This window comes from Mercurialis annua, linkage group LG6 (genome assembly GCF_937616625.2).
Source record: "Mercurialis annua linkage group LG6, ddMerAnnu1.2, whole genome shotgun sequence".
NCBI classification, from domain to species: Eukaryota; Viridiplantae; Streptophyta; class Magnoliopsida; order Malpighiales; family Euphorbiaceae; genus Mercurialis; species Mercurialis annua.
In genome coordinates, this window is record NC_065575.1 from 18,653,763 (window position 1) to 18,659,761 (window position 5,999).

At 32.1% G+C, this 5,999-nt stretch overlaps 1 long non-coding RNA gene across 1 annotated transcript; it reads left to right on the plus strand.

The window, feature by feature from the left end:
- The first annotated feature begins 647 nt into the window (after nt 1–647).
- On the plus strand, nt 648–3,285 carry LOC126686009 (uncharacterized). Its single transcript, XR_007643770.2, has 3 exons — nt 648–810; nt 1,779–1,875; nt 3,063–3,285. It is a non-coding gene; the product is annotated as an uncharacterized LOC126686009 (long non-coding RNA).
- Nucleotides 3,286–5,999: the final 2,714 nt, after the last annotated feature.

Sequence of the window (5,999 nt, forward strand, 5' to 3'; positions counted from 1 at the left end):
AGCCAAAGGGAGCTAAAATAAGGAAATTTTCGTAAACAAGGCGGAAAATGGCGTTTTGACAAAGGATTAATTTTAATAAAGTTGGACTATATATTAGATGAAATTAATTGGAATTAAAATTTTATCTCGTATTTGGATATCGAGATAAGCATATTGTTATTTAATGGAAAAATTGGAGAAATTCCCATTAAACAAAATAAATGATTTTAAAATGGATATTAAAATAATATCCGTAAATGTTATTATTTGGATTATTTTAAGAGAATCCATAAATATTTGGAATATTATTTTTAGATAGGGATTTAAGCGCGATAAATAAATTATACGTCTAAATAATAAATTTAAGGAAAAAGGCGATAATTAATATTTTGGATTAAGAAAAGTAGTCCGTATAATTTATAATCGATGAGAGTTTGGATTTAGGCCGAGAAATTTATCGACGTGCTTAATTAATAAATTAATGAATAAATAAATTAATAGGAATTCTAAATAACCAAAATAAATGGTGTAGAGCCAAATTATGATAGGCCTAATTAATATTACAATTTATAAGCCCAAAATTAATAATGAAATTAAATAAAAGCCAAGCCCAATCCATTCCCTTTTATTGATATTAAAAACAAATGAGCAATATAATTCCTTAGCCACAAACCAAAGAAATTTCCAGAGAAGGAAAAAAAAAAAGAAAGAAGCCTCATCTCTTCTTCTTCACCAAGAAGAAATATTTTCCTACACCATCCATTAAAGCTTGAGGTTTGGGAATTCAAGCTTCTATTGTTTATTATCTACCTCTAGCAACAATAAAATAAGGTTAGTAGTTTCAATTTATTAAGTTATTATGTTAAATTGAAGATGTTAGGGTTTATGGAGTTAGTAGAGATTAATTGAATTGAAATTTAATTTGTTGTTAGAGTGCTTAATTATGAATAACAACACTAAATTAGAAGGAATTAATGAAATTCATGAGAATTGTGTCAAATTGGTTTAAAATTAATGATTTTACATATTGCTGGAAATTTTTAATTGATGCTAAATTATGATTTTTGGAGAACCGGAGTTGGAGTCGGGCTGGGAGCGGAGAGTGGTGGCCGGAGAGAAGACCGGTCAGGCCATTCGGCCTGACCAGTCTGCTCAAGTTGAGCAGACTACGGTCTGCTCAACCAGAGCAGACTTCGGTCTGCTCTGCTGAGCAGACCCGTGTCTGCTCAGCTATGAGCAGACCAGCTGGTCTGCTCACTGGGCAGACCAGCTGGTCGCTCCCGGACCCGTACGCCGCCGTGAATTTTCTTTTATTGGGACGTTTTTGGAAAAAAATTAAAATTAAGATTGATTTTTTTGAAATAAAATGAAAATCAGAAAATAGAATTGATAAAGTTAGATAAATAAATTTTTGAAGTTGATTTTTAAATGAGTTATAGATTAAGCTAAGTTCGAATACAAATGTTAAAGTATAATGGAAATCAAGCTTAAAGGCTAAACCTAGGATTAACTACGAACTTAATATACAATTTAAGAGAAATTAGTTTATTTTAATAAAAGTTGTATTATAGTGAATCAACAATTGCCTAAGTGTTAGGAAAATTTGAAAATTTAAAGTAGTAAATAAACGACTTGGTTAAATATTATCCGAATTGGCTAGTTAGACATTAAGAAGGAAAGAGTAAAAGAAATGGACTTAGAATAAATTCAAGCTTGAACGCTTGAATATAAACGCGAAGTTTTAAAAATAAAGTAGTTTACGAATTAAGGTGTTAATTTAGTATTTATTTGTATTATAGATCGTACGGGTATTTGGATTGGAGAAATAGAGAATTTGGAGGGTTAAACAACGGGCTATTTTATTGTGCTTTATGAAATTTGGATTAAGCGATCGAGGTGAGTTCGCGATTTACTTTCGAGTATTATTATTTTTATTTATAAATAGATACATGTATTTAATTGAATGTTTTAATTTAAACCTATATATTTGTTTATAAAACTCATATTGATATTAATAGAGCTTTATTAAAATATTTTAAATAATAAGTTTATGACTTTTATTAACAGTTTATTTTATGCTATAAACGAATAAAATATATTACATTTTATTAAAGGTCGCATAAATTGAGTTTGAAATATATTGAAAAATGTTTGATACTAGACTTTGATTTTTATAATGAATAATGCGATTTATAGTTGATGATGGCTAGATCGTGAGATCGCCTTTGAAATAGCATCGTTTATTTGAAAAGAGCATGTATTATTTAGTTAATGCTCTTTATTCTTTTTAGACCTTTAAGCATGTATATTAGTATAGAGAATTTGAGAATTTTATTATAATACTTGTTATTTTGATAGCTTCGCTATATGTATGTTTATTATACGAGCTTATACATTGTTTGTCCTGTGGAATTATTATTTAAACCCAATAAGTGATCCGTGGGAAACGAGCTACCTATTGGGCGTCAATAGGCTGTGTGATCACCAGTACTGATACGAGTCGAGTCTAGGCGTCTATGGTCAATGATTTGAAATGATAAATTATGATTATCGATCGATTAATAGAATAAGGAGGATAAAAAGAAATTTAATAGACACAAGGTAACTCGGTCGAACTATCTCGGGACCTGTGTCTAGTGGGTAACTCGGTCGAATTATCTCGGGACCCACAACTTGGGATTAAGTAGTGGCATGATGTAACTCGGTCCAATTATCTCGGGACTATGCCACGTGGTAGCGGGTAACTCGGTCGAATTATCTCGGGACCCGGCCACTCGGACGATATGATTCGAAAAACAATTATCGTTGATTATGTTCTATAGGTTCATAGCATTTGGGTTTAGGGTTTCGAACGGATCCGATATTGGAAACTATTAAATTATATTTTATGTTTATTTATGTTTATCAAATCGTTTACTATCGAAGTATGTTTAATTAATTGTTTATTATCGAGGTATGTTTAATTATAAACTATTTATTGATCATAAAGTAAAGTATATTTTATCGTTAATGCGACCTTATCTTTAAGTATAATACCGTTAGTAAATTGTGAACTCACTCAGCGTTGTCTGACCCCCCAACAGTGTTTTCTTTCAGGATTAATACTTGATGATGTGGTCGAGCTTCCAACCATTGTTCCGGAAGTCTCAATTATGGGGAGTCTTATTTTTCTTAGAGCTGCAGTAGTCAAGATATTAGAGTTAGCTTGTAGCAAACAATTTATGTTTATTTTATGCCATGACATAATAATGTATTTTGGGAAAATGAATTATCCAGGAACTTAATATATGGTTAATTGGTATTTTATACAGAGTAGTTTGTGTGTTTTCACAGGTGTGGTTTATTAAGTTTACAGGCGTTATATTGCCGATTTTTCGAAAATGGTTTTATTAAGTATTATAACGATTTTGATACGCGAAAATTTTTTTTTTAGGTAAATTTAGGCTTGCTACGGGTTTCGGAACCAAAATTCCCATTCCCTAGCGCCGGTCGCGGCCCTCGTTTTTAGGTCGTGACAAATGTGGTATCAGAGCAGTTGGTCCAGGATACCACTGCTTTGTGTGAGTCTACCTAGGAAACTACTGCATCACATAGGATTCGAGTCATGTCTTTTGCATGTTGTCTTCTGTTTTCTATAGTTTCAACCTTCCTATTTAGGATATAAACCGCGATTATTGTGTGATACTGCGTGCGAATTAAATAATTAGTATTTATGTGACTTGGTGACTAGGCTTAGGTAGGAAGTAATGTATAGTGTGAGGATGTTATGATAAGCATACGATATAAGCGTTTAAGGATGACTGACAGAAAGGCGTAGATTTAAAGAGGCGGAAGAACTTACCAAGTTACAGAGTTAAAGTCTGGAGAACTTACAAAGTTAAAAGTTTATGAATTAAAGTTAATTGTTTAAACGATTTTAAAAGCATAATTGTGCCTAGACCCGAGATAGAAATGCATTATTGCCACGACATGAATAGAACTGCATCACTACATACACATTAAATGGAAAGAATAATAAATGAATTCATACATTAGTAGGACATGCATCATGCTCATTTGGCCTAGACAGGAGGTAAGTTGTGGCAACTCTTTGGGGATGAGAGACGTCATCACCCTAGAGCACAATTATGCTAATCTTTAAAGGATTTAAATGTGATTTTTATAAAGGGTCATTTTCTTTGAATTGTAAGATAATTGAATTATTTTTTTAGAGATTTGTTTTAAAACGTAAGTATACCTAGACCGGAACTCTGTAACGAAGGTAAAATGCTCGGGGTTAAGTTACAAAAAAAAAAACTCTCGAAGGCACGACGAATTTGTATTAGAACACGAAATGAGAACTTATAGTGCGAGCAGAATAGTAAGGTGTATCTGTATAGTGATATATATACGATTAAGCGATGAGTTAGGATTTTCTTATATGTAAATGAGGTGTTTAGGACATCATGCTATAAGAAAATAGATATATAAAGGAAGGTAACCAAACCTATTAAACAAATTGTAAGATCAAGGTAGTAGATTTACAAGACGATCTCTACTAATTAAAGAAGCGAATTTTAAGCGATATCGGGGAATCGCCAAGATTAGTAAAACTAAGGTATCTTTTAATGGAACCGTTGGATTGGTTTGACGTCGGAGCGTGACATTCCTAAGAAGGTTACTTAGGAAGGAATTGTGGTGATCGTTAAACGGAGAGCCAAACGACTATGTTTATGAAAAGTATTACTAGAAGATTTATATGAATAGAAAGGACCAGGCTAGAGAATCATTTGAGGAAATATAAGATGTATTGAGATTATCTATTGAAAATCCATATAAATACGAATGCTGTGAAGTATTTAGTTAAAGAGGTTAAGAGACGGGACATGGATATTATAGGGAGTAAGTTAAGAAGTTAAAAATTCTAAACAAGAAACCAAGGAACGTATATATGAAAATGTATGAGAAAGGTATTGAAAATATAAGATCACGAGACCTGAATCTGAATGACAAAGAATGAAAGTTATAGTCCAATAGCTATAAAATATTGTCGATGACTCTTAAAGGAGAGCGAGAACACTGCAGGTGAAAGGTTAACACATGTTTCATGTTGCACATGGTCCTAAGTATATAATTTAAGGATTTGTATATTAGGACCAACGAAGAAATCAAAGTAAACTAATGTTTAAAGTATATAACGTATTAAAGACGCATGTAACTGGATAAGAACCTTGTGATAAGGATAAGAAAGGGAATAACTTAATGCAAGAAAGATAGAAAATGGTGTATAATGCATATAGAGATGTCTAGTATAGATTCAACTCTATAAGATTCGATACGAGAGGTCATGAAGTGGGTAATTGACATCAAAGAAGAAATATACCCATCTACTATAGAACATCGATAAGGATATCAGGTATACACATGTACATGATTGAACGTAAAGAAGGCGGAAGACGTTAAGGAACGTGACGTCGAACTTCGATGAATTTATATGTTAAAAGATAAGTGTTGAAACAGGATATGAGAAATGACTCATGACGGAATAATACAAATTATTTATGAAAATTTTAGAAACAATGAAGGCATATGATTTGAAAGAAAAAGCTACATGAAAGACGCAAAGATATGCAAACCTAATGGAAAAGATTGAAGTAACGAAACTTCACAAGTAGTAAAGCTAATTGCAGGATAGCTAAATCATGTTTTATAATAAGTCTTATTTAATTATGTGCTCGGATCAATGAAGTAAGACGGAAATATGGTATATAAGTTGTAAAACTTTAAGGAAGGGACAAGCCATTAAAATAGATGTATAAGGTCGTAATAGAAGAAGAGGTATGGAGGAATGAGTAAGCATGTTAGCTGTTGGCGTTAAATTATTACTGAGTTTATAGTATAGGGTTCAGGCGTCCGCAGAATGGATGCAGACACTTGATAAAGGGATTTCGATGGATTATTCAAGGGCAATGGAAGGTGAAGGTGAACATAACTACGAAAATTTCATAGACTTTGGTTATATATCAAGTGGGATAATCCAA